Raw genomic sequence first — 27667 nt, 5'->3', positions numbered from 1 at the left:
GGGGTTCCCAAACAAACACAACTCATTTTACTAAGTCAAACCTGTTGACTAAATTATGGTCTATTTCAGAGAAGGAAGGTCAAGTAACTAAAAATAATGACTTGTTAACATTTCAAAGAATGAAAATGGCTGTGTATTTTTAAACTACGATCCCCTGGAGAAGTAAAATAAAAGCACATTTATTTCCTCTTGCTTTAAATGGTGTATCTTGCTCATATCTGGTGGACATCGGTCTCCTTCTCTAGACCCTTCTTAAGAACAAAAGCTGAGTTTTCTGTTTATCAAGGTTTCTAGAATGGCTATTTATTATTCCACTACTGCATGTTTTCATTCCAGAGGTGTGTGATTGTTAATTTGTTACTTTGAGTTTCTTAAGGAGTCAAAACATCTAGAGAAAAGCATGAACTACATACCGCAGTAAAAACTGGAAAATGTCTCTACAACATGGAAATGACATACTGCCTAAAGATATGGAGGCCTAAGAAATACTCTTTCCTTTCAATTCATGGTAAATTTGTTCAGATTAAAAAAAAAAAAAAGTTTCCAAGTCAGAAACCAAAGTCAGAAAATTGGTTGAAATATCCTGTGAAAAATAGTTTTGAACTTTTTTTCTTCTTTTTCTAAGTCAGTACATATTTTGGCTGGTACCTACTCCCACATTCTCTCCTCCAATAATATTTATACCCAGATAAGGGAGAGAATCATCTCTACACAAATTGACTACATTTATTCCAACGTTTTTCTGCATGGTTTCTTTAAAAAGAGGAAAAAGGCAACCAAGTGAAGCTTAAGCATTTCTAGGAGGAAAGACTCAATAAATACAAACCTTTTCAATCAAGTCAGATCCAAGTAAACAAAGAGCAGATCCACGTGGGCAGGAAGGGTTGGTAAATATTTGCTAAATAAAGGCAGCTGATATTTCTCTACCCTCTTGACCCCTTGTGTCCTTCAAGCCCCCCTCCCCGCAATACCCACATACATTTTCCTTTTGGTCACAATATGAAACTCAAATCACTGGCTTAAGATGAACTCTAGGAGGGAGCTTCTTACACTCTGTAAACTATAAAAAGTTAGAAGGGTTCCCACTAATATTGAGAGATTTTAATATGTATCTTAGTGTCACTGATAAACTGAATCAGAAAATGGCCAAGTTTGTAGAATTCTTTAAGGATGATGCCAATTACCATTTTACATGCAAATTACTAAGACCTCTTGAACCCGATTATGTATGACATAGAATAATTTCTTAACAGGGTCCTATTTCAGGTAGATTTCCCAAGAGTTCAAGCCATATGGAGCCTAATTAGACAGCAAACATATTCTTTCCTAGGTTTGAACTAGTATGACAAATTATATTTCAAAAGCTACTTTTTTTCAGAATGTTATGTCTGAAAAAATACTAGCTTATCATCAAAAATTACCCTCTATTATGAAGTCACTGCTGTTGTGTTGTAATATGTACAAAGATGGTTACACACCTAAATAAATGGCCAGATTCTATCCCATATTTTTCTTTCTCTCCCTCTTTCCCTTCCTCTCTCCTTCCCTAGTAAATTAAGATCAGTGGGCTTGAAATCATTCATTGTTTAAAATTTTCAAATATCAGTAAAATCATAAATAGATGTCTTTGGTATGATAAAGGAACTATCAATTTTGGATCAGGATATAGGTATTAGGGCAGAGGAATAATTTCAAAGTGAAACTTGCTGAAAGTTCAACTACCATATATATCAATTCTCCTAAATACTAAAATATGTATGTATGCATGTATGCTCAGTAAATGGGTTCAGACAAGACACCTAATACGAGTAAGAAAACAAGCCCAAATTACAAACTTTTAAGAAATATAATTTTAAGTCTCCTAAGTACTTACAGAAAAACTTCAAAATAATAAATTACTTAATGGACTATGAAAGTTTACAATTTATATTATTATAATAAATAAAATATAATGCACCAAAATAGGAACTTGTAAAGTGATTTCTTATATACTGTTCCTTTCTTATGTATTCAACATTGACTAGTCTGTGATACTATATTATATTTTAGCATAGAAAATCTTTTTTAATACTCAAATTTATTAATGTAAACTCAGAAATGAACATAAATTCATACTATGTATGAATGGATCAAAATTAACAAAATGCCTGTCCAGTGAAAGTGAAAAATTAATGATATAGACTTTTTCCTCCGTTTCCCAAGCAGGGGAGCTATCTGGGCACAAAATAGCTTCAGCCACAACTGAGCAACTTCAGACTCCATTTGCTCACTCACTGCACAACCATTTATTCACCATGCACTACTCCAGTGATGGAGCTACAAAGGACAATGTAGAGGTTCATTTCTGAGTCACGCAGTCTAGACTCTCATTTTACCTGAGAAGCTCTAAGGATTAGAGAGAGCAAATGCCTTGACCATGAGCTTATTAGAAAGGAGAGCTCCTGCCCTTGCCAATCTAGCGCAGCTGGTTGGAGCATATCTGGTAGACAGAGAGGTCATGATTCCCAGTCAGGGCACATGGTTTGATCCCGAAGAGCAATGAAAAGGTGCTTGGGTGAGGAAAGAAAGAAAGGAAAGAAAGAAAGGAGAGCTCCTTGCTCTTGCTGCCGCACTGCCCTGGATGCTAAGAGGTAGCAAAAGCCTCACTCACCTGAAGATGAGGGGAGTCAAGACATCTGAGGAACAAAACGAAGCAATGAATGACCAAACGAAACAAGTTGTGCAGACAAGTACACAAGAATTAAGGGCAGTGGGGAGGCAGATTAATTTGGGCTGAAATAGAGGAGGAAACCTTTCTGCCCCGGAAAGGAGGAGGCTCAAGGTGGTCAATCACGGTGGGGGACAGAATGTGGGAAAGTGAAGGCAGAGAGGTTAGGGAACACCAGGAACAAAGCCCAGTGGTCAGAAATAAACACGGTATGTATAGGCAAAGTCTGAGGTGAGGAGAGACACCAGGCTTTGTCCATACTCTCTATATCCTAGATCTTCCTCTCACAAATCCCACATCCACATTATCCATGCTTGCTACCTGGCTCTAAATGCTACACAAATAAATTATAAAACTCCAAAGGAAAATAATAACAGAATAATGGTAGGTAAAGTGCAAACAGCATTTACTAGGTAGCAAGTGCTCTTATAGGTGTCTTACCCATACTGATTTACTGAATCCTTACACCGACTGTAATCTTTTCAGATGAAGTAACTGAGGTACAGAGAGGTTAAGTGACTTGGCCAAGCTAGGAAATGGCAGGGCTCATAACCAAATCACAAGAGATACCAAAATTAAGGTAACTGACTACATGGGCATAACCTTCCAACAAGTCCAGATACCAGCTTCAGAATAGCTTGGCACCTCCTCCCTCGTCACCCAGCTTTTATTCCTTCTCGTTATCCTTCTGACAATTTAGTCCTAATCGCTAAGGATTCTAAATGCTGCTGTCATACCTCCAGGAATACTTCTAAAGGCCTCCAAGAGCTGATCCAAACACATGGTTCTTTAGGTAGCACTGCAATCCAAACACAGCCGGCATGAGAAACCCTGAGACAAGCCCACCTCCAGAGTGATGGCTGCCACCTGGCAACTGAGAACAGATTTTAAAAACATCCTTCCTTGCTATACAAAGTATCTGGTCAGAGACTTTGTTATCAGCAGAACCGGGATGAAAAATTGTGGCCTCTGCCTTTTCTTTCTTACAGCCTTATTCCCCCAAGGTGTGTATTTATTCTTTTTTGCAAAGCAGCCAAAGGGAAACACCAAAAGGAGCCTTCCTGTGGGGTTAGCAGTGAGTGAATGTAACGGCTGGAGGGAGTGCAAATAGAAAGTCAGTCATGGGTAGTGTGTTAAATCTATAAACTTGTTCTGAAATGTTTTCTCCTCTAAACTTGGAGCTCTTGCCTTCCTACTTACTCACCCCAAAACTCCATCTGAGACTCCAGTCACGTTCTCACTAACACTGAAAGCTCATTACTTTCATTCCAATTTTAGGCATTTAACTTGTGTCCTTTTTACAACAATGTAACTTCAATGAAGCAATAACTGCAATGACTTGACCAGGGAGAAATGGTTTGGCCCCATTTTGCAATCTAGCCATCTACACCTGGGGGAGGTCTCCGAACTGGGGGACCCATCCATCAGCCATTGGTTGACTGCAGTGATTTTCAACCTTTTCTATCTCATGGCACACATATACTAATTACGTACTACAATTCTGCAGCACACCAAAAAATGTATTTTTTGCCAATTTGACAAAAAAATAGGTATAATTTTGATTTAGTTTCACCAGACTGCTCTTACTGTGTTGGCTGCTGTCACTTTTTCATTAGACAGGCTAAGGGAAAAGAGGTGAAGTGCCCTAACTAAATAGTCAGGCACTGCCATGGCACACAGGTCAGAAAGTCACTGGCTTACTGAGATCCCACAGACTCATGTGACCATGTGGAGCTTGGGGTACCCCTAACTCCAAAGCCCCTGTTTTTGATTATCAATCGCATTGGTCAGATTTTATTTTCTTCTGTGGATTCTGGTCCTCCCAACTGTGCCCTGACACACTAGGAAGGGGAAACGCGCCCTTTGAACATACTTCAAGACTTAAGAGCTCAGCAGTGTGCTTGGCACAGAAGTTGGGGCTCAATGAACATTGATTACTATTTTTCCTTTCTCCCCAAAATGAATACAAAACCATTTAGATCATGTCAGGGGGTAGAAATAAGCTAAAAAGAAATAAATTTTTTAAATGAATAGCAATTTGGAATTTCCTTTAAACCAATAAAATTAAATGCCAGCGTATATTAAATGATTAATTTCAATTCATTACTGCAATTTAAATAACATTCTAAATAAAAATTCCTTTACAACCAGAACTTACATAAATGTATGAACACAAAGTTTTCATAGTGAAAGGGTAAAACAACATATATAATTTTTTTAATTCTAAAAAAATTACAAGAAACCTCACACACACACCCTCCCAAGGAAGACTTTATTAATAGCACCCTATATGAAACCTGCTTGCATTCATGCCCACTGTGCTGTTCTAATAAAATTTTCCTTCAAGTTCTCCTTTTGCTGTGAACCTTAGTTATTGCCTTCCCACTGGCCATACATTAACTACACATATCTTTCAAAACCTAATTGAAGCACAGAGAAGTTAACATGATTTATTCAAGGTCAAATCTCAAATCCATGGAAAAGCCATTAATACAGCCTCTTGGCTGCTGAGTGTTCTGGGTGCTAGGCCATACTGCAGGGTGAAGTTTTAACTTTTGATTGTTGTTTTCAAAATTCCCTTGGGTATTTAAAAGTAGCTCATGTTGACAAGATAGAAGGAAGCAGCTTTTAACAAATTTCATTAACACTGCACAATTCCACGTTCCTGGACCTATCTCACACATGCCAATTAGTTTCTAACATATGCACTTAAAAGTCCCTCAAAGATACTGTATAACTGACTCAAATACACATATGAATGAGAGAGGGTTTAGTAGCCTAAAATACACCCTATGTTTTTTTCATTAAATGCAGCTGAATCACTATGCACGGTAAGCAGTTTGTGCAAAAAGAAATGCTCTGCATGTAAGAGCTGCTCTAAACGGCACCAGACCACATTCTAAGACAGGACCCCTATCAACAGTCCTGGCAAGGGTGTGGAGAAGGCTAGGGGAAGGCAAGGTGCGTTCGGTGGGGAGGGGAGATACCACAAGTACAAAGCCGCACTGAGAAATGAGGCGCCAGAGCTATCATTAAAAAAAAAAAAAAAAACGTCACAAGCATGTGCAGATTAAACAGGTAATAAGAGGTTTTTTATTTCTTTTCCTTTTTCATTAAAAATGAGGTCATTCCTCTTCCCTTCAGGACCTAAAAAGAAAACAAACAAACAAACAAACAAAAATGACGAGCCAAGGCTGGGAGCCTTTGACCTCTGGTGAAGACAGACTTGAATCTGCTTCTAAGTGCCTTAGAACCAGGGAAACTACATGCCAGGGAATTGTTTCATTTTACTTCTCTTACCACAATTGAAGACTACTTGATCAAATAAATGGGCTTTTTTTTTTTTTTTTTTTTTGGTATCTCTATATCATGAGAAAGCTCACTTGCCATTTAATTTTTATCTAATCCTGCTGGCTGTTTTTTGTTGTTTTTTTTTTTTTTTTTTGTCTGTCTCTTTCCCCTGTCTGCCCCCACCCCACCTACACTGGCATTCTCTGTGGTCAAAGAATCTGTTTCAGTATTAGTGTTCGATACAACAAATGTCAAGTAAACACTCTACACATTTCCTGTGCTATTTAAAGCATCCCAAGCAATTATTTGCTTTAAAAGTATTAAACTGTAAATTTTCTTAGCTGGTGCCAATTCCTACAGTAATAGCTGTCACAGAACAGCACTTACAATACTCAAATGCAGCTTTTAAATCAGCTACATTCTTAGGCTACATTTGCCAAGATTTTTCTAGTTCCATATTTTTACAGCATGTTTTTGAGACAAAGTACAAAACTGTAACAAAATGTCATATGAAGCTCTTTTTTTCATATTTGAAGTTTAGAAATAGGCACATTGGTATCTTTCAACATAGATTTTTTTCTAAGCACATACACTTCAAAATCACTTACTTTGAAAATATCATTACACTTGATAATGTTCCAAATTATATAGTTGATTCATAAAGAGTCCCCTAACACTAATTCTATAAAGGCCACATATTACACTTACACATACAAATACATGAAGCACTAGAAAAATATTAGTAAAATACGTACATATGTAAATATGTAAGGGCAAATGACTACATACAGATAGATGCATATGCCTTTTATAAGCACTTTTATTTTTGGCTAGATGCAGTTCTTTTTAATTTTTTAAAATTCATTACATAGATTTATAATTCCATGGGAGTAACAAAGTAACATAGTTCTAAATCCTTAATAGCTGAGACTGCATTAAATTGCCACCTCCTCCCACAGAACTATACGGTCCTTGGAAAATTTTTCATGCAACAGAGTATATTTATAAACAAAAACCCAAAATCTCCTTGCTTATTTTTTTTAATACAGTTAATGATTAGAATATATTTTCCAGCTGATAAAAGAATTCTGTTATTCCCTCCAGGCCAGAGCCCACTTGGGTTTTTACATACTGTACCAGGTATTACTACTGGCTGAAAGGCTGCATTAAAGCATTAAGGAATTACAGGTTATATTATCTTAACATGTTCCACTCAATGTTTTTTTATTGTGCTATCAAGTGCCCTCACATTGGTTACCAAAAACGTATCCACTATTTAAAGAGCCACACTATTAAAGAACCAGGTGTCTACAGCCCTCAATATTTGTGAATTATAACTCGACAAGCTTTTTAGAGATCTGTCAGCACAGTCCTATTAAATCCCCCCCCACCTCCCCTGGGTGGTCTGCTTGTTCTAGTCCCTTCACAGCAGCCCGGTTTGGGAGATGGGTGATCTGAGTGCACTGAACTATGACCTCATTAAGAATTCCCAACACCGGTCGTAGCACTTAGGCCTGAACATCACAGCAGAGAACATGCTCCCTGACCTTTTCACGAAGGTCTGATTCAGTTCCTCTTTATGCTTCACAATGGCAAGGAAAAAGGGGGAAGAAGTAAGAGAGATGACGAAGCAGAGAGGAGAGACAAGAAAAAGGAAGGAAAACAAAATAATTATCTGGCTGGGGTGCATTTTGTGCACTTTTGTTAAAGATATTTTAAAACACTTTTCTTTAGTGGTTACTTCTGAGGTGGGATGAAAGGTGACAAGATGGGAAAGGGCCCCATTTAGAGGACATCAAATTCGTGGTAATTTTTTTTGTGGTAATTTTTAAAACTGTAAAACTAGGTAGAGAATTATTTGAGTGCTAACTGAATCCTTATTCTTTATAACATACCTTAGTTTTGTGACTATGCTTTTGTATATACTCAGTATTTATGAAAACAATTTTGCAAGTCCCACCATGGCATGGATGGTAAGTAGGAAAGCATACTTAGTTAAGTGCAGAGGATCTGAAGTTAAATACTGTGAGCTGAATCCCAGTCCTACCACTCACTAGATCTGTGACCTTGGGCAAGCTACTAACCACTACCTGTGAAGTGGAGATAATAACTACCTATCTAGGTTGACTATGAGGACTAAGTGATTAGCATTGACAATGACTGACACGTCCTAAATCCTCAATATGCCAGGCAGCTATTATTATCAATAAAAGAATAAGTTCTTTGCACAATAAGCTTTCCTGAGTGCGTGCACTGTTCCTTGTGTTTTTAATCATGAATCTGGTAAATATATATTTGTTAACTGAATGATTTGTGGAATAAAAATGTCAACAATCAAATGCAGGGTTTTTTCACTAAAATTCCACATGTTGCTTTCTAGAAGATGCCCAAATGAATGAAAGGAACAAATTTAACTTTACCACAAGAAAAGCATGAGGAACGTGAGTATACAGTACCCTTTCAGAAAGCCCTAATTAATATTAGCGATGATAGCTGTCTCGTACAAGAGATCAAACCAACATTAACTTTAAAGTTTGAAGACTCTACTATTCACCTTTATGTGTATTCGGGGTTCACAAAATACATTAAATCTGAATGGTTTACTCTGAGAAAGAATAACACTTAGCCAAATCCAGTTACATTTCTTTTTTAAAGCCATACCCACCCAATCCCAAGTAATACGGAAAAGGAAATCAAAGATTAATTTGTTTGAAGCCATAGACAACAACTTATTCAACTTTATTGTTCCCTCCTAGCACAGTGTCTTGCATATAGTAGGTGTATAAGAAATGAACAAAATTAAATTGAACGTAGAATGAGGAGGCTGGACAAAAAGATGTGTATGCATCCCTAAACATCATGAATGTGCCTACATGATCGGACTATCAATGACTGTATTTGATCTCCTTAGCTAAACTCAAAGACTCACTGCTCCATTAATAATAAAATTTATTGAAGATATTACTCCTTCCTAATTTCAGTTAATGTGAACAAGTTCAATTTGATCTTGATTTCAGTGTTTAATTCTATTAGGATAGTATTAAGGAAATACCTCAACTTTAAGATTCTAGAAGTATAAAAAAACTGGGACTGTGAGAAATATTTTTTAGAGTTAAAGGAATAAAATTTCCTTTTTTTTTTCCCCCTTTAATAATTCTTGATCTCCCTTTGGTGTATTTATTGAGCATTACTTGTTATTTAATACAATGGCTCTCCTGGGACAAAGAAAATCAACCTCAAAATAAAGAACTTTCCAGGGATAGAAAGAGATTGTTGTAATTAAAACCTCACACACACACAAACAAAAAACGTATTTTTAAAGTCATGTCATAGCTGTAGAACTGGTCAAAACTGAATATATTTCATAAGCTATGGATTCCTTCTGACAGGAAAAATCTATGTTGAAGGGTTCATGTTGTCTCAAAATCAGATCTGTACCTGTGTCACAAAGAGAGCAGAAACTCCTAATTCTGAACTGAAATGGATTCACCAGTATTTCATGTGTCTAAGAACAGATCCTAAAAGTCATGAGCAAAGGTTATTTGAGCAAAAGTTATGAGCAAAGGTAGAGAATCAGAAGACAGATTTCAAAGTCAACATTATGCTCTTCAATTTTCTGAAGCTCAATGCTAGAGAAAGACTCTCATTAAAGAGAAAAGTAAAAGCAAAACTACTCCTCCTTCACAGGAGCTGGCAGATAAAGAATGTATGCACAAAACACCTGGATTCACTTTCCTGTTTCCTTGCCAGTGACTTTTTTGAAACACAAGATTAGCTAACAGCCAAACTAACCTCAGAGCAATGACTTACACGCAGTCACACAAATACACTCACACAAAAGGGAGCAAAGCTGATGCTATTTAAATATCATGAAATATTTTCTTAACCATGCACAGATGGAAGTACACACTTTTCTGCCAACCACTTGGTTCAGAAACTTTGCTCTATTTTTAATTATTTGGTTCAGAGGACCCGTTTGTGATTAACTTCTGTGTTGGAGGGCAAAGCAAGTCAAGTCCTAACCCCCAGCAAAGAACACCGAGAGAAGCTTAATTATTTTTAAAGAGCTAGTATAATATTGTAAATCATGTGTGGGAACAACTAATTTGTCCAAGACCTATTGACGGTTGCTGCAGTTTGTAGAATATATCAGTAAAACAGGAAAATCCAGAAGCTCTTTGGGAAGTAACCCCCAAAATGAAGCTCTTAAGGACAAATAGATTTTCATCTTTGAGAAGTAACAAGGGAGTAAGAAATAGAGAGGAAGAAATTAATAGTGTTGTAAGGACTAATCTTATTAGCACTAGAAGTTTCAGTTTTCACTAGGATCAGTAACTGGAATGCCAAAGCTTTAAGCACAGGAAATAGACTCAGATGCAAGGAGAAGTTGGTCAGGAAACTCAAACCATAGAATTCAGAATCACACACCAGAACTGCTGAGCAAGATAAAATCCCAGAAAAGAAGAAAGAGAAACAATAGTAGCATTAAGACAGAAAAGATGATCAAGGTAAGAATGAGCAGGTTGGCACAACTTTATATTTTTAAGAGCTGTGTCTTAAAAAGAAAAAGAAAAAAAAAGCTGTTTCCAAATAGAAACAATAAACCCAAGAAGCAAATTAGTATAAATACAGAAAGAAAATCCAATATAAGACTTCCAATTAAAAACCTTGAAAGAAGAACAGAGCTAAAACCTGACAGACATTTATTCCTAGAGAAGCTTTCTTTTGATCAATACCCCTAAAATTTTAGGATGGTCTGTGTTTAAGTCCTTGATGTGCCTTGAAAACTTTAGATTCTACCAGACCATACGCCACAGAGAGCCCTAATGTTTCAGGAATAGTAGTTATTGCTAAAAGTTACATTTACAGTGACTCCAGGATCAATGCCAGAATGCCCTGGGAATTGAGAAAACAAAACAAGCACCTAAATTCTCCTTGACCAGTGTAGAAATGAGAAATAAAAACAGAACGACGTTTGCATGAAGGTACTGATTCTGAAGGGCAGCTTCTCAAACCACGAACGCTGGCTGCCAGTTTTTGACTGGGTTGACTGATGTGACAAGACCCATAAAGGACACATTCATATTGATGGGCAATTATGAAATTTCAATAATTAAAAGCAATCCAAGGAGTCATCATGGAGAAGAAAAAAGCTGATCAGTTCCAGAAAGTCCAAAATAAAGCTGACTCCTATATATGTATTCATATTCCTCCTTCTCTACTATATGTATGGGTTTGTGTGTTTGCAAGAAATCAGAATTTTTTTTAAAGTGCATTTATGTCTGAATTATTCATAGTTGCAAGTGGTTTCATAATACCAACTTAGTATTATTACTATGGGCCACAGGCCCTGGCTTAGACATGTTTTTATTTCATTTAGAAATGTTTCTATTCGCTGTAACAATAGCCACTGTGCTGGGATGGGATTTGATCTACGTCTTTGTCCATAAAACAATCCTATAAGATATGTAAACATGAATTCAATTTTCTTTAAGTCAAAGAAAGCAAAAATATGGTTGTCAGAACAAGAATTGCTTTCTGTGGGATATTCTAGTTAAATGAAAGCCATTCAACTTGAATCAACTGCTGTATCCATTCTCCAATACGCAGCAGATTTATATTTCAGAAGGTTTTTAACAGAGAACAAAATGTTACTGAAATATCTCTTCCATTCCTTTTGTCCTACATAACATTCCATGGGCTGAACTCCCAACAAGGGGCATAGATTTGTCAGCTTCTGTTTGCACTTGTTCTATTCTGGTTTGTCTTTGTTACATATTTTCAGTTTTGACCCTTTCCTGGCAAAAATTAATATACACCTTTTGGTTGTGTTACAACCTGTAATTAAAAAGGAAACCATTTTATTCTGTACATTAGCCAAGCACCTGTAACTTTTAAAAATGAACCCTGCTGTTTAAATCAGTGACAGAACATTTTTTTATAAGTACTTCTGTAAACACTAGAAATCCAGGGAGAAAATGATTCCAATCCTACAATCCACACATTCCTATCCAAAAGCAATCACTTGAGTATTTAAAAGCTAGATCTGTGGCGAGAGACAGGCTAGAACTAGCTTGAACAAGTCTGAGCAAGATGAATTTATCCTCCACTGCCTCTACTCCAGGTCATCCCAGGACTATGCCTATGGGCAAATGCCAAGATGGAAAGAATGGATTGGTGCCTGCTTCCTAGCATATCTGTGTAGAGACTCAATAGAAGTTCAAGAAGGAGCTGCTGCTCTGACAGAGACAAGAGGTGTGTAACTGTAAGCTGATCAAGCAGAACATTCAACATCGTCCTGGTCATTTAATGACAAAGCCTGAGCCAGCTCAAAATCAGTCGGACACAGATTTCAGGCAATGGGAGAGCTAAAACACTGGTTCTGAGGGATGATGTCCAAGAAGAGGTCTCTGAAGCTGGGTGTCATCCTTTAGGGTGGCCCAGAATAAAATGGTGATGCATTATGCCTCCTGGCGAGTTCATATATACTTTGAACAGCAAAGACACCAAGTCCTGTGGACTTCCAACGAAGATCTTGGGGCAAGAAGAGATGTCCACCAGCACTCTCTGTGACCTGTTAGAGAGAAACATTCTTAGCTACTCCATCACCATGCAAAACTCCCCCGCCAGGCTGTATCGCCTTGACTCCTAGAAAAAAGGTGTAAAGAGACTGAGAAGCGGTGGGAGAAGATGCCTAAAAGAGAGATGGCCTTTGTCTCATTTGTAGTGTCATTAATAGGCTTCCACATAGGAAATCTAGATTCAGTAAATCCAAAAGTGAATCAGATTCGAAGTATTTCTGAAACTAAGAACAGGGTCATCAGCCACCAAATTACTTCTGCAAAGAAAGAAAAGGTTTCATAACAAATATTATACATGCTCCTGGCAGCAAGAGATGAATGATGTTTTTACTAAAAGATCAACCATAAGATGTCACAGGGTGGTAGATACTCGCCCTGGAAGTAGTGCCTCGAAGTCCTGCACTGGCTCTCCCCAGCCCGGGAGGCATAACTCTGACTCACAGGTGGCTGGATGAGCTCCGTCCACCCTCCTCTGTAACAAACAGGAAGACAGTAGGGACCCACAGATATGGAAATGATCTCACTGTCACACCTTCCCATCCACAAACGATAAAGGACTTCTCAGCAAAGATGGCACCACATTGCAAGATTCCACATTCAAGATCAATTTGATTTCCTGATTTTCTGGTAATCTTGCTGACACTGATGCCTTAAAGGAAATGCAGTTCTAGAAGCTCAACTTGAAAGGGGTAGTGGCTGCAAAAGGGAAAACACTCTCTACCCATCCATCAAGTTCAGGCTTACGCACTACAAAAACATCAACATCTAAACTTATAATGAAAGTTTAATTAGGGGCCAATTTAATCAAGCAAAGTTACGTCTTTTCAGTATACAGATTCAGAGACGCAACTGCGTAATTGCCAGGGTCTCTTGGCTGTACAGGTGATGGAGAGGGGAGCTGAACCGCAACTCAGAGAGCCAGGGTTCCAGCACAGTTGTGTTCAAGCCTCCAGAACCCAGCAAATCAGTCAACATCTTAGGTTTTAGAACATGAAAAGGACATTCTCTGCTCAAGCAGTCATGACTGTCCAGTGAACAATATATACAAGGTCCTCTGAATTCTGTGATGTACTATTTATTATAAGCTGAGGTAGATACACTAGCCATGCACACAGTCTATGGCTGTGTGTTTTTTATTTTTTTAGATTTTATTTATTTTTAGAGAGACAGGAAGGGAGGGAGAAAGTGAGGGAGAGAAACACTGATATGTGAGAGAACATCGATTTATTGCCTCTCACACATGACTCAAACCAGGGATCGGGACCCAAATCAGACATAAGCCCTGACCGGGGATCGAACCTGTGACCTTTAGCTTTTGCAGGATGACAGTTTACCAACTGAGCCATGCCAGTCAGGGTATGACTGTGGTTTTTAAGGCTGTATTTACTAAATCAGAGGCTCAGACTGCAAAACACCCCCAAGAGAAAAGGGTAGTTTTGACTAGTCTTACAGAGAAACATACTTTCATCCTAGTGAAGTCTTTGAAGACCTTGAACATTTAAAGTGGGAAAGTTAAAAACATTTTTTTAAAGAAATCATTTCCTGAGACTTCAGGGCAAAGAGTAAAAAGTACACCATTTAGAGATAGAAACTCTGAGATTAGTCAAGTCATCGAATGTTCTCTGCGTAGCAGAATAACAAACAGCTAGAGTTTGCTCATTTCTATAGATTAATAACCCCCTCTCCGTGACTTAAGGATGATGTGAACTGTGATTTTCAGAGTTTTGTTTGGAGAGGCTCATACAGTACTGGTAAGACTCATGCTTCAAGATCACATGCAAAAATATTTTTCTTCATTTTCGTGTTCCTTCTTACGCACACTGGCCTAGTCTAATCTAGGATGACTGAAATGGATCTAAGGCTTGCTGGGAGGGGAAAAAATAAAAGTAGTCTACCCACCTTTTGCACGTGTTTACATAGGTTGTTGAGATATTATTGTTTATTAAATAAAACCAAGATGGAAAAAAAGACAACCTGTTCCTTCTTAAGACTAGAGACAAGTACAAAGGGTTACAGAGGCTTCAACAGAATAAGAAAGCCCAAATAAAACACCAGAATTTGGGATGAGATATTATCACCATATTTCCTTCAAACCTGATAGAAACCAGGGTTTTGTGGACGGAGATTTTAAGATAAGAACCAGATCATCTTTTCTCCTATCCATAAAATAACAAATAAACTTGCCTTATGGGCCTATGACCACTTACAAAAGAAAAAACCCTGCTAATCTGAGGAATAGCTTCAGACGAGGTATGAGAGGCAGCAGCCAGAGGGAAACAGTGCTTTCCCAGCTCCTTATATGAAGGCTGTCCACCCCAGAAAGCTCAAGCTTGGGGTCATCCTTCTCAGGAGTCTGGGCTGCAGTGACCACGGCAGCTCCCAAGATGAACTGGAAACAGAGCCTTGGAAAGGGGAAGAGTAATCAAAACAAAATTCATCCTGAGTCCTTTCTGCCCCACCTGGAAGTTGCTGGAACAGAGCACGGCAGAACGGACGAGGGGGCGCTTCCCTCCAGGGCACTGCTGCAAAGGGCCCAGGCCTCAGTTTCCCATGCCAGGCTCCCTTTTCCACACATGTCAAACTTCCATCGGGAGGCATACAGTTCCTCACATTAATGAACACAAATGAACACCCCTGTACCTGGAAAAGGTCTCCTCACCTACCACCAACAGGGCAACTTCTAGACAAACTCCTACGCAAGAGAGAGGGAGCGAATGGCCAAGTGGCAGCTCATACAAAGGGGCAACACCACGGGCAGAGAGCCCTCCCCGCCAACCAGTCTCATCGCTCATGGGTGGGCTGAGGCCCAGAGGGTCTCAGGCTGCCCTTGACTTTTCTTCACCCTTTCTTTCTCCTTAGCACAGCCATCTGACACATCTTTATCACCTTCATCACTCATCGTTGTGATGCACAAAGCTACTCCAACCAACAGGTGCCACTGTTCTTCCCACTACTGTGGCCCCCCAAGCGCATACTGGTTCCAGACACAATTACCTAAGTCATGGTCTGTATTAATAGATGGAATCACATCCAATTTGTATCATAAGCATTCACATTGTAAGGGAGATAATTATATTTATTTGATATCACTTATAGATATCAAATGCCAAGAATGAAAAAAAAAAATGGGGGGTTGGGGGAGGTTCTTCTGTCACTGAGCTGGAAAAAGGGGTTACGAAGTGTTACACAAGGGAAAGGAATGGGTGCTCTGGGATCCCAGGCAGGCAGGATGTGATGGAGTCCCAGGGCTCCCCAAGGAAAGGACTCTAAGGTAGGATTTTAAGAATGAGGGAAAGTTAACCAGAGATGAGAATGGGGAGTTGATGTCAAAAAAGGAGAACAGCGTGACTAAAAAATGCTGGAACACATGAAAGAGCAAGGTGCTTCTAAGGAGGAAATGCTTTAAGACTGGACTGAAGAGAACAAGGAGCAACAGATGAGAAAGCAAGCCCCCACCACCACCCCCCACCCCACCTACTAAGCAAGGTTAAGAATTCCGGGCTTTATCTTGAGGGCCATGAGAAATCAAGAGAGGATGAAGCAAGACAGAGATGCGAACAGCTGTCTAATAGTGGGAAAGGTTCACCTCGGCTGCCTAAAGGAAAATGAGTTGGACCGGAACAAGAGTGGAACAGAGTACGAGAAAGGTCATTTAGGAGGGCCAGCACATGCCAAACCGCCCAGCCCAGCTGAGCCACGAGCCCAAGTTCAGACCGTGAGACCAGACTTCTCCAAAGCGCAGTATGAAACTGCTCCCAGCCTCCCCTGAAGAGCTCTCTCCGGGAACAGCGACAGCACGAAGGGAGCTGGGTAGCAAAATACACACTAGCGTAACATGGCTGGAAGCCAAACCCAAGGAGCCTATTCCTCAGCTGGGTGGCCTGGGGACTGACTGAGTGGAAGGTGTGAGGACCCCAATCCAGGACCACTGGATAACGACCCGGCTTCACCAGGCATGATACGCCTGACTGGTCTCTCCAGGCCCAAGTGAGGAAAGCTTCCAAGCTTCCAGCACATTCCCATGGCCAGGCTTCCTGAGAAAAACATGGGTCAGGGACAGAAAGCAGAAAGCCAGGACTGGAGAGCTAGAGAACTAGCCTGGGGTGGGTAACAGTTAAGGACAAAAAGTGAACAGCAGGTGGGAGGGGGAGAGGAAAAGGGGCCCCTGGCAACACAAAGCACTAGGGTTTCAACGGGGAACAGTTCCCAAGGGAAGCAGTGGGCAGATGAGAATGGGAACTATTCTCAGCAACGCTGAGCTGTCGCCAGCCTAGTGCAGAGTGTGAGCTGTCCTGATCTCACTTCCTCCTTCCAGGTTGGTCCTGGGTGCAATCACAGAAGAAAAAAGAGATCATCAAAATAAAAGAAAATCGTGCTGGGGAAATAGCTGCAGCGAATATGACCATATAAAGAACTCATATCCACGGATAAGAAAACATCAAGACTCCCATTCACTAACGGGATAAGAGAAAAGTAGTAAATAAACAGATATGGAAACGTTCTATCTCAGAGAGGGATCAAAGGAATGCAAATTTTAAAACCAAGAAGCCTATTCAATTAGCCAAAAATAGTAAGTCTCACAATTAATCAGGCTGAAATAAGGCACATTCATATGTCATTAGTAACAATGTAAATTGGTACCAGCCTTCTAAAAAGTAATTCAGGGCCTCTAGCGTAGTAAAAGCCTTCTGATATGATTGGGTCCCAAGTCAACACTCAAGTGTAGGAAGATATTCACTGAAGCGTTATAACAGTAAATAATTAGAAACGATTCATAAGTCCACAAATAGTACAAAAATTAACATAAAACAACTATACAGAATATTATATAATTCTTGCAAATGATAATTATAAAGTCCAGGTTGCAAATGAGAATGTTTATGCTAAGTGGAAAAAGCAAAACAGAAAAAAATATACACATTAAATTGTCAAGAACTAGGAGACAACACAGAAACGTGAATATGATTTATGGACTAGGATGGTGGAATCAAAGGGAACTTTTGCTTTTATTGCTTTCTTTTATTGCAGTAATGTATAGGCAACAGATGTTTAAAATGCAGTATTTCTATCAATCATGGAGTAGTGAACAGCCTCTTCTGTGGAGCAGACCGACCTGCAGAGAAGGTCACAGCCAGATCAGTGGAGGGTGTCTAGGCCATCGCAAGTTTCAAATGTCCATTTGGGATTCAAACCCTGTCCATGAGGGGTTCTGAGGGGCTCCTTATGCCTGGAATAACCCCAAAACACAGCTCTTTTCCTTTGCTGATTTTTTCCCTGCTCTTAAATGCTATGTCTCCCCCCTACTTTCTTTCTTTCTTTCCTTAAAATTATGTATTGAGATCCTATGCGGTATACACATAGTGAATGCCTATCTGATCCTTCCAACAATCCAGTAAGACAGATGTCACCATCCCCATTTTACAGACAAGGAAACTGAGGATGACAGATTTATGAATCAAATTCTGGGTCACACAACTGAGGAGCCAGGGCCAAAATCCAAACCCCAGTCTCCCAGGCTTCAGAGGCCTCAGTGTAGCCACCATAAATACTGCTTCTTCCCCTTTTCTCTGCTTACGAAACAAACAAAACAAAACACTCTTAAATGTCACCTCTTCTATTTACACTAGATGCCTAAAGAAATTATTCAAATTGTAATGAACCAAGAGATATCAATACACACACTGCTTATAAATTAAGCAATAAGACCAGATAATGCTGCAACATTAATTGCAGAAGTTGATCCAGAAAAAGAAAAAATTGCCTCGAAACTCAAATCTGTACCTGCAGGTTAAAACCAAATGAAGTCAAAAGGATTTTTACTTGCCAATTAAAAGCAGGATATCACCCTTGATCTTGATACTACTGCAAAGAAGGGCAGAGCTTCTACACTCTCCTTGCCAAAAATTACTCCACAATTAGCTGAATGATTCTTTCCGTTTATAATGCATCCACTCCAGAAATGCGTGTTGTTGGGGGCACGGTAGCAAGAACAGTAAAAAGGAGCAGAGGAAGGATTAAAGTATGCAACTAATATAGACGGGGTGATAAATGATTTTAGGCACTATTTAAGACATACTCTATAAATAATGACACAATAATAGCTAAAATGTAAGTTCTAATTAAATATAAAACCTAACAAAGTCAAACAACAGCAAATGATGTTTGACAGAGCAAAGGTCTGGGGGAGCCAAGAGGAAGAATTACAATAAAATCTATTCATGGAACTGCAGGGTGTTAAGATAGAAGGGGCCTGGAGATCATTTCTTTCAACTACATTTTGTGTTGTTTTGGTTTTTTTGTAGATGGGGAAACTGAGGCGCAGCAAGGTAGCGTGAGGGGCACAAGACAGCCTGCAGCAGAGCAGGAAACAGAAACTCAGTCTCCAAGCTACCAGTTCAGCTGCTTTCCAGCACTCCACACTCACTCTGCAGTACACTGCAAAGCTACTCCATTCTAAAGCATATGTTTAAATGAGCATTAAACATTCTATAAATACTAAATTCCTTTTTAACAATTTTCAAATGCACAAGGGTACATTTAAAAAAGAGGCCTGGTTTTGATTTCTTTTGGAAAACGGCTCAGTGTTTAACCTAGTATTGAGTGAAATATTAACAGGTCATATAATGGTTTCAGTGTTCCTTCACTAAAGCTAAAGAGAATTCTAAAACCATACCTCCCCCCACCCCCAACCCAAGGCCTACAGGAGTTTCTGGAGCACACATTAAACTCAACGCTCTGCTCAACAAGCCCATCACTGTTAAGTAACTCATCAGAAAATAAAGAGGGAATTACCAAAGGGGAATTGCCAAGCAATTAGTTCTCTGAAGCAGATGACATACAACTGTTGTAGGGAGGAGCTTCCCAGTTAGTCATATGCCACAGTCAGAGCCTCCTAATCTGTAAATAAAAATGCATCACATATGATTATAGCTGGGATAGAAGCCGAGGCGGCCAGGCTAGGGCAGGGCGAGAAAATCCCAAGTCCTCTTCTGTTCCACGTATCTGTAAAGTGAAAGATGTTGTTCTAAAGGTATATGTTTTTTAAATCCTTGGTAAATTTCATTCAACATAAGAAAGACAAACTGGCCTTCCCTAAACAGGCTAAGAACAAAGTGATCTTCCTTCTCTATCCTTCTGACATGAGTCGGTTAAGATTCATCCACTGGACCAGTGAAGGAGAGAAAACGAGAGACTGGGGGGGTGGGGACAAGTGGGGACAGAAGATCTGAGCTGCCTGACGGCCACCTAGACTAAAGCATGACCTCCTTTCACAGCAAGTTTTGTTCTTAGAGCTTGCATTTAGCGCCACCCCACCGCCTATCAAACTGGCGAGATAAATAGTTCCTATCTGCCAAATCTTGCAAGCTGAGCAATGACCCAGTGAAGTTCTTTGAAGAGTCAAAAGTTCATCATCTCACCGGGACTCTGGATGCCAAACAATGTTTGGAGCCCAAACACAGATAAGCATATTGCCACTGTCGTCATTTTCTGCAATTAATAATTATTGAAAATGCGTAGGAATATGAGAAAGAAGAAAGAAAATACCACAGAGGCAGCCTGTATATGACTCTGAATAGATAGGCAAGCGTCAAAAAGGAAGGCTCATCGCCCAGGAGCCTATCCTTGACCTTGACAAGTATGCTGTACCTCTGTTATGGGTCTTTAAATATTACTCCTGGATACACCCTGCCTTCTGGACTCAACTGTAAGCTTCTTACGGACCAGGCTTAGGACTCGAAAGACAAAGCATGGTGGCAGTGAAGAGTACAGGCTGGGATCCAAGCATGACTTTACCTCTCAAAGAGCTGGTCAACCTTGGGCAAGCCACTTATTCCCTCTGTGCCACAGTATCCTCATCTGTAAAATGGAAATAATAACAGTGCCTACCTCAGACGACCACAATGAGGATTAAATGAGTGAATACACAGTAAGTGAGAACTAGTGATCATCTCTAAATTTCCTTTAGGGCCTAGCTGGCATAAAGCCTCTCACACATTAGATTCTTATTAAATATTTTCAGACAGAGTGATATGCCATGGATTGTTTTCTCCACCCCCCTCACTGCTGTCCTAACTTTCCTGTCTTTTATGAAAGGTAGGTAAGTCACTGCCTCATTCTGAGTCATTTCGGGGAATACAGACAGCCCATCTTAACAACTCAGCTCGAAAAAAAAAAAAAAAAAAAACTTAAGTAATCCTCAAGTCTGCTCTAACTATATTAAAACATTGCCCACTAACAGCAATGTAACCAGATAATTTCCAGCCTTCCCTGTCATCATTTTAAGCCAAATAATTTTAGAACCTTTCACCCACCCCAGAGTCAAGGCTCACTAATTCTATATTTCTTTTTTTTTTTTTTTCTATAAAGTATGAATGGGAAGGCAAATTGTTCAGAAAGCTGTGGCTAGTGAGTGTGTGTGTGTGTGTGTGTGTGTGTGTGTGTGTGTGATATTTAAGAGTCTGTATAAAGCCTCCAGAAAAGCCTCTAAAGTTATAAAACACATCCATATTAATGTGATTTATCCAAGTAGAGTAAATGAATTGATTTACGCATAATCATATAAGATGAAATAAACCAACGGTGGGAAAGATCAAAGAAAATGCTGAAATTGTTGTTACTATATACAGAGCTTCACTGAAAATCTTCTTAATAGGACTGTTTAGGGGAAAATAGAAGGATCATTTGTTTAAATGAAAAGAGATACTGCATGTGCTGAATTTCAAAAGCAGCATTCATTTTCATACACACACATCAGGTTTAGCTATAATTAGCTCAAGTTACTATTTTTTTTAAAGGTCTTAAAGGAATAAAGGTTTCAACAAAATTTCATTGAGCTGAGTTTCCAAGTGTCTGAGCATGTAGGGAAGACCCCTGTTACCAGGTCTTAAGAGGAAGTCTACAAAGGCCGTGCCACACCAATAGTTCAGCTCCTCTCTGCTGTGGCTTACCTTCTCTCTACGTACTCTATGCCAGCTGATGTTACCCCTGAAATACAGTCATCCCCTCTTGCCCAACAAACTTTCCACCAGGCACAAAAACCCAAAGCCCAATTTCAAAGATCACTTTTATACCAATGGCTCCTCCAAATTTATCTCTAGACCTGACCTCTCAGCAATTTTATTCCCACACCCTCTACTGTCTGCTGGACTCCAGCAACTCAGATGTCCACTGGCACCTGTGCTTCCGCCAAAAGTGGCCTTGTCAGTTACATACCAGGCACTTCCTCGTCATGCCCAAGCCATTTCAATAGTCCTCTTCCCGTTTTATCCATCTCTCCCCACAGAAATGCTAACCAGCCTTCAGAGTTGAACTCAAATGATCCCTCCTCCTCAGTCTTTCCTCATCATCCTACTCAGCATCATTCTTCTGAATCCTTTCTGTGCTAGAATGTACCCCAATAAGGACAACCCACCCCGCTCTGCTTTGCCTTGGTTCTTTCCGAGCACTTCTTTCCACCACCTGACCACAAAGAATACATACAGTATAACCTCTTTCGGGTGGCTCTTACTCACTTTCATTCCCACAGCACTGGGGAGTAGTTTAAAAAATACACGATGCATAAATGGATGAATCATTTCTTTATATAGACAGTGCCTGTGAACAAGTTAGGTCATAACTTTGCTATAACCATACCTTATTTACAAAATAACTAGAACCAGGAATAATTCTAACCTAGGTTTTACTTTCTACAAAAAAAAAAAAGAAAAATCCTTAATGAATATAATAGAGTACAAAATGAATGACACTATTTCCCTGCCTACGTTTAGTCATCAATTGTGAGGACTCTAACAAGGCCTTATTTATGCAAAATGTTCAAATAATGCTTAGAAACTTTCTTTAAATGCAATCACAGAAAATGTCAGCTGCTTAAAATTCAAGGTGATTCTGCACTACTTTGTCAGTAATACAATATAAGTGTCCATAAGCCACTTAAACTTGCTTAATATACTATAAAAACCTCGATCTCATCTCAATAAACTTGCCCATATTGTCCAAGTGATATGTATTTTCACAATAAAATTCTCTTTTGAACATCACAGGTTTTTGTAAAAATTGCATATGTACTAACGACATATGCAATTAAACTACTTCCCCAAAAAACTTAATTGTGAGGATTTTCTGCTTGCATATAATTGTTAAACTGGGTAACACCCCTAGAGATAAAAGTAGCAATAAGGCATCTCACCGATTCCATTCAGCTGACACAGACTTAAGAGGCTTACCTTTGCAGGTAACCCTGGGGTTATTCTATTTCCTTTCAAAGAACATCTCCCTAACCCACAGCCAATAAAATGTAAAGTACCCAGTTCCAAATTCCACAAGGATATAATGTTTGTGCTAACTTCCTCCCTCCTCTTCCCTGCCCCCACAATAGAGACTTCTCTGACTATCCTCTCTGGAACACAGTACTGTTAGTCACTCAGGTTTTTGTTTCTTTTTACTCAGATCACAAATAACTTATTGTATGCATGCAACTCATCAGTTCATCTTACCGCAACATAAAAGCGACACATATGCATCCTATCATAAAAAGAGAGTTGGACAAAAACAAAATTCAGAAAAACCAATAAAAGACCAAGGTGTAGGTATATTTATTTGTTCCTGGTCATGTATGGTCCAGGAGTAACTGTCACAACAGAAGGATATTAAAATTACCTTGTCAAGACATAAATTACTTGATCACAATGATACCTTATGTTCATGAATCACAAACCATATACCAGGCAATATCCTACCCAGTATATGTATATTATTTCATTCCATCATCACAGCAACCCTAGGAGAAAGTTCCAATATTATCTCCATTTTCAACACAAAGATACTGAGGCACTGAAAGGGTATAAGACGTCCGAGGTCACAGTGGCAGCACTAGATCTAAACCCAGACAGGCTGCTCCCAGAGCCCCATGTTCTTATCTCAGATGCCACGGAATTTATACAGAACTTAAAAGCTGGATCTTCGGTATAGAGAAAAAGCACTTTATGCAAAGAAAACTGACGCATCATTTTCAAGACGAATGTATTTTGGTAAAGCAAATTCTACCTCTTAACAAATCAGTTGAAAATTCATCTTTATATGTGAGGTTTGGTAAAAAATAGACTTTGCATCTCACCAAGTAAGGAAATAGACATGGAGCAGAGAGAGCTGCCTAGAGATCACCTAACCCAGCAGTTCCCCAGCCTGCGGAGCATCCATCAGTATGATTCCGAAAGACCATTAAGGTTCATTTCGTGCAACAGGTCTAGGGTTGAGTTCCGAATTCTTTTTTTTAAGCTCCCAGGTGATTCTGTTACCCAGCCAGGCTTAGGACCTCTGAACTAGTCTATTTCCACAGCTTCCAGCAGGACTGCATCCAAGACAAATAGAAAGAGGGAATGTATTTCACAATTGCCTTTGGTTGCGTACACCAGTGTTCCCAAACTCTTATTGCTCCAACTTGTGTCTAACTTCTATCTCTCCTAACTTCCTTTAGCCAGTATCCTCTTGTCCTCTCTTCAACAGAGAGCCATGAGTCATCAACCCTGCATACACCCTGTGTATGCAAGACTTTCCAGGCCAGAAAAATTTACTGTATGTGAGGAAATCAGGAAGTTGTAAAATCCAAACAGACACAGAGAAATTCAAGATTCAACAAATACTGGTTGCCACTGAACAAACAGGCCTCTGTCTCCTTACATGTATGTCACTCTAAAACAAAAAAACTAAAACATGAAAACTACACCTTAAGATAACTGTTTGGTAGAAAAACATTCTCACTGCATTAAGTAAAGGTGAAAATTAAAATGATCAGGCTCAAGCACAACACACAATAATCGATCTTCACAAAGTCAAATGTTGACTTCTTCATTAACCAAATAAACGAAACTAAAAAGAGAGATACTGTAACCCAAGTTTTACAAAAACTCTCAGACACAATATGGTTTGCAAAGACAATTAAATTAAATAGTCCACAAGTACTACATGGCTAGTCAGCGATTTTTCCAGGTCAGACTTTATCCTCAGATAGGAACTAGAGAGCATCGTACAACTCTCACCTGATACGTGATGCACTTCCCTGTAGTGGCCGTGGAGGAGGAGACTGCTGTACAAGGATGACAAACAAATCTGCAGTTTGAATGGACCACCCTGGTGACTTGCTGCACGATGCTCCTGCAGTGGTCCACGAATGCAGGAGAGGAAATCAAAATGAAAAACAGAACAAAATGTTTTTAAAAATAATTCCACTTAAAATGTCTATGCACTGAAATAATTCACTCTTGAGAACATCAAATTTTGCATTTTGTTTCATGAGAATTACACAGATGCCAGCCAGCTCAAAAGGCAGGTCTGGTTTTACTCAACAGGGCTCAAAGGGAGGCCAACACACAAAAAAGTCATCCCCTCAATCAGATTATGAGCTTGGTCTCCCCATTTGAGCCAGCTACTATCATTCTTTTCTCTAATCATTCTAACCAATCATCTGATCAACACATGCTGGTCATCACAAGAATATCAGGTGAAAATGAGCATGGATTGAATAGTAATTAAGCCAGTCTAATTTTAATGTGGCATATATTACTATCAACATGCAATTTGAGGGACAATCATGAAAAAGCACAGTTATTAGCATACCAGTCTAATGGGGTAGTAAAAAAGTACTGAATTCAAAAAAAAAAATTTTAAGTATGCACATAGTCACTAAACTTTAATTATTAAATGTATATCTATTTCATTTTCATTTTATCACAATGCCTTGCACATGGTTAAGTAAACATCATCCACTGTATGATGAATGAGTGAATGTGTGAATGGACGAATGAGAGAGAATGAATGAATCTTCCATATACCTTTCCATCAGGGAGCTTGGTGCTTGTAGTTTTTGTGAGGTAAAGACCTATGCATAGAAATGGAAGAAGTTGAGGACTTGGTCTGCTAACATAGTTTTCAGCCCCATCTATTAAAAACATATTTTTTAAATACTGGTAATTCCAAATTGTCCATATTAAATAAAATAAGTAGCATAGTTATTATAAAATATCCCCAAATTAGTCATCATTGACCTGTTTTCTAATCTTTGATTACTGGAGCTGATCTGCATATTTGTTTAGGCTGATTTTAAATTTAGTTTGGGCTTCCTAAGCGCATGCCAGGTAACAGTAGGAAGGAGAAGGCCCAGGATTATATTGGGTGTCAGAAAGAAACTATTCTGAAGCTATGAATATGATCTCCAATGTGAACAATCTGTAAACAGGTAAGTGAGCCAATTATCCTTGGGTACATGGCAACACATCTCAGTAGTCATGATTATTTTCATCCATACACACTCACTATTTTTAAAAGCACAACCCAGCTGGAAAGGAAAATAATTTCAATTGCTTTCCACCACTTTTCAAAGTAATGAATAGCAGCCAAAGTATTCTTACTTATAACTAATCCATTCACCAAGTATCTATTTAAGTATCTGTTATTGAATGCCTGGGACTGATAATCAAAAAAAGTTAGTTTTTCTGGACCTTTGTTTTAACCATGTGTAATCTGTGAGTTTAAGAAAAAGGACGTAAACTGTTCTAGACTACAACATGTTTGAAGACACTATCCCCCCTCTACAAAAACGTTTGTTGAGTTACAAATTTAAACAGTGGCCAAGCTAAATCAAATGTCACAAAATTCTAATTACTCTTACACAGTACCTGTTTTAAGAGGGGGGGGGGGGGCGGGGGAGTCTTGATTTCATCTAGTAACCTCAAATGAAGCATCAGAATACTGTATAATCATTTTCAAACATGGTGCAAATACCATGAACTCACAGGCAGCACTTGTTTTACAAGCTAATAGTGGAGAGGGTGTTTGCCTGTATATTGATGTGTGCACACAATCCTGTTTACATATCACCTGGCAGATAAGGTTTTATAGAGTCCAAATTACAATCTCCTATTCTGCTGAAGTGCAGAGAACAGTAGCCAAACATGATGCAAATGCTGTAAAATATTAATTTACTCTCATTGGTATGCCTAGTTATTTCAAAAGTATTTGTGTTGCTACACCAGTTAGAGTAATTAAGAGAGTTAACATAACTTGCTGTATTCCATCAGAGAGAAGTAACAAAAAATAAGAGTAAGGAAAAAATGGATTCACTGCAAAATAATACAAGCAATATACAAGAAAATGACCTATAAACTGTTTTATACAATATATACACTAAATATGGATATTTAATATTTTTAAAAACACAGCAGAGCAACATAACACAATACCATTAATAGCTGAAGATTAGTAAGAAAGATGGCCTAAATAATACTGATGTGCTAGTCAATAAAGAAGAGATAATATGTAAATAATGTAAACACAGGAGATCATATAAATGCTTTGATGAGAGTAGGCCAAAGCTAAGGGTGCAATAAAAGAAAATATGCCATACACAGGGACAAAAAAGTACACTTTCTTTGAATGCTAGAAGCAGAAATGCTTATTGGTCAGCATCAGTGGCAATTATCATTAAAAAGCTTCTGCTAGGACCTGGCTGGGTAGTCTAGTTGGTTAGAGTGTCCACCAAGGTTTTGGTCTCAATTGCAGGTCAGGGCACATACAAGAATCAACCAATGAATGCATCAATAAATGGAACAAGTCCATGTTTCTCTCTCTTTCTCTCTCTCCCACTCTGTCTCTCTAGTTCCCTTCCTCTCTCTCTCTCAAATCAATCAGTAAATTTAAAAAATTTTCTTTTTTTTAATTTCTGCTAAATGACTCCTTTGAAACATGTCACGTTAAAGAGCGCCTAAGTGGGGGGAAAAAAAGTTTCTCTTAGCCTGAATAAAAACACTATGATCAGGAGAGCCTCTGCCTTCTTAAGTCTCAAATTCTGATTACACTATAATGAAGTTTCTAAAAAGTAATTTTCAGGTATGATACAATTTTCGCTTACGTTATGGCAATTATCATTGCATTTTCATTACTCCACAAATGGGATGCATTAACAGTTATAAAAAAATCAATGAAACATTTCTGCTAACATCAAATATGTCAAAGAAAATATAATGTTAGTTACCTTTTTGTCTGTAACATTCTAAACATGTTTTAGCACATCTGTGATGGTAATATGTAGTACAAA

At 38.8% G+C, this 27667-nt stretch overlaps 1 protein-coding gene across 3 annotated transcripts in view; it reads right to left on the bottom strand.

Annotated features, from left to right (window-relative positions):
• The window catches only part of ATXN1 (ataxin 1), a 380795-nt gene that overhangs the window by 347750 nt on the left and 5378 nt on the right, over positions 1-27667 (bottom strand). For 2 of the 3 annotated variants that reach the window (XM_090269787.1, XM_090269788.1), the window contains exon 2: positions 24615-24729. The gene's annotated coding sequence lies outside the window, so the exon portion shown is untranslated. Of the gene's footprint in view, positions 1-24614; positions 24730-25406; positions 25503-27667 lie in introns of those variants that run through there. The other variant, XM_090269789.1, reaches the window with a different exon arrangement.

Source organism: Furipterus horrens, unplaced genomic scaffold (assembly GCF_987537825.1).
Source record: "Furipterus horrens unplaced genomic scaffold, mFurHor1.1.pri manual_scaffold_3, whole genome shotgun sequence".
NCBI classification, from domain to species: Eukaryota; Metazoa; Chordata; class Mammalia; order Chiroptera; family Furipteridae; genus Furipterus; species Furipterus horrens.
The sequence above is the reverse complement of the archived record's forward strand: the minus strand, read 5'-3'. Positions and strand labels throughout refer to the sequence as shown.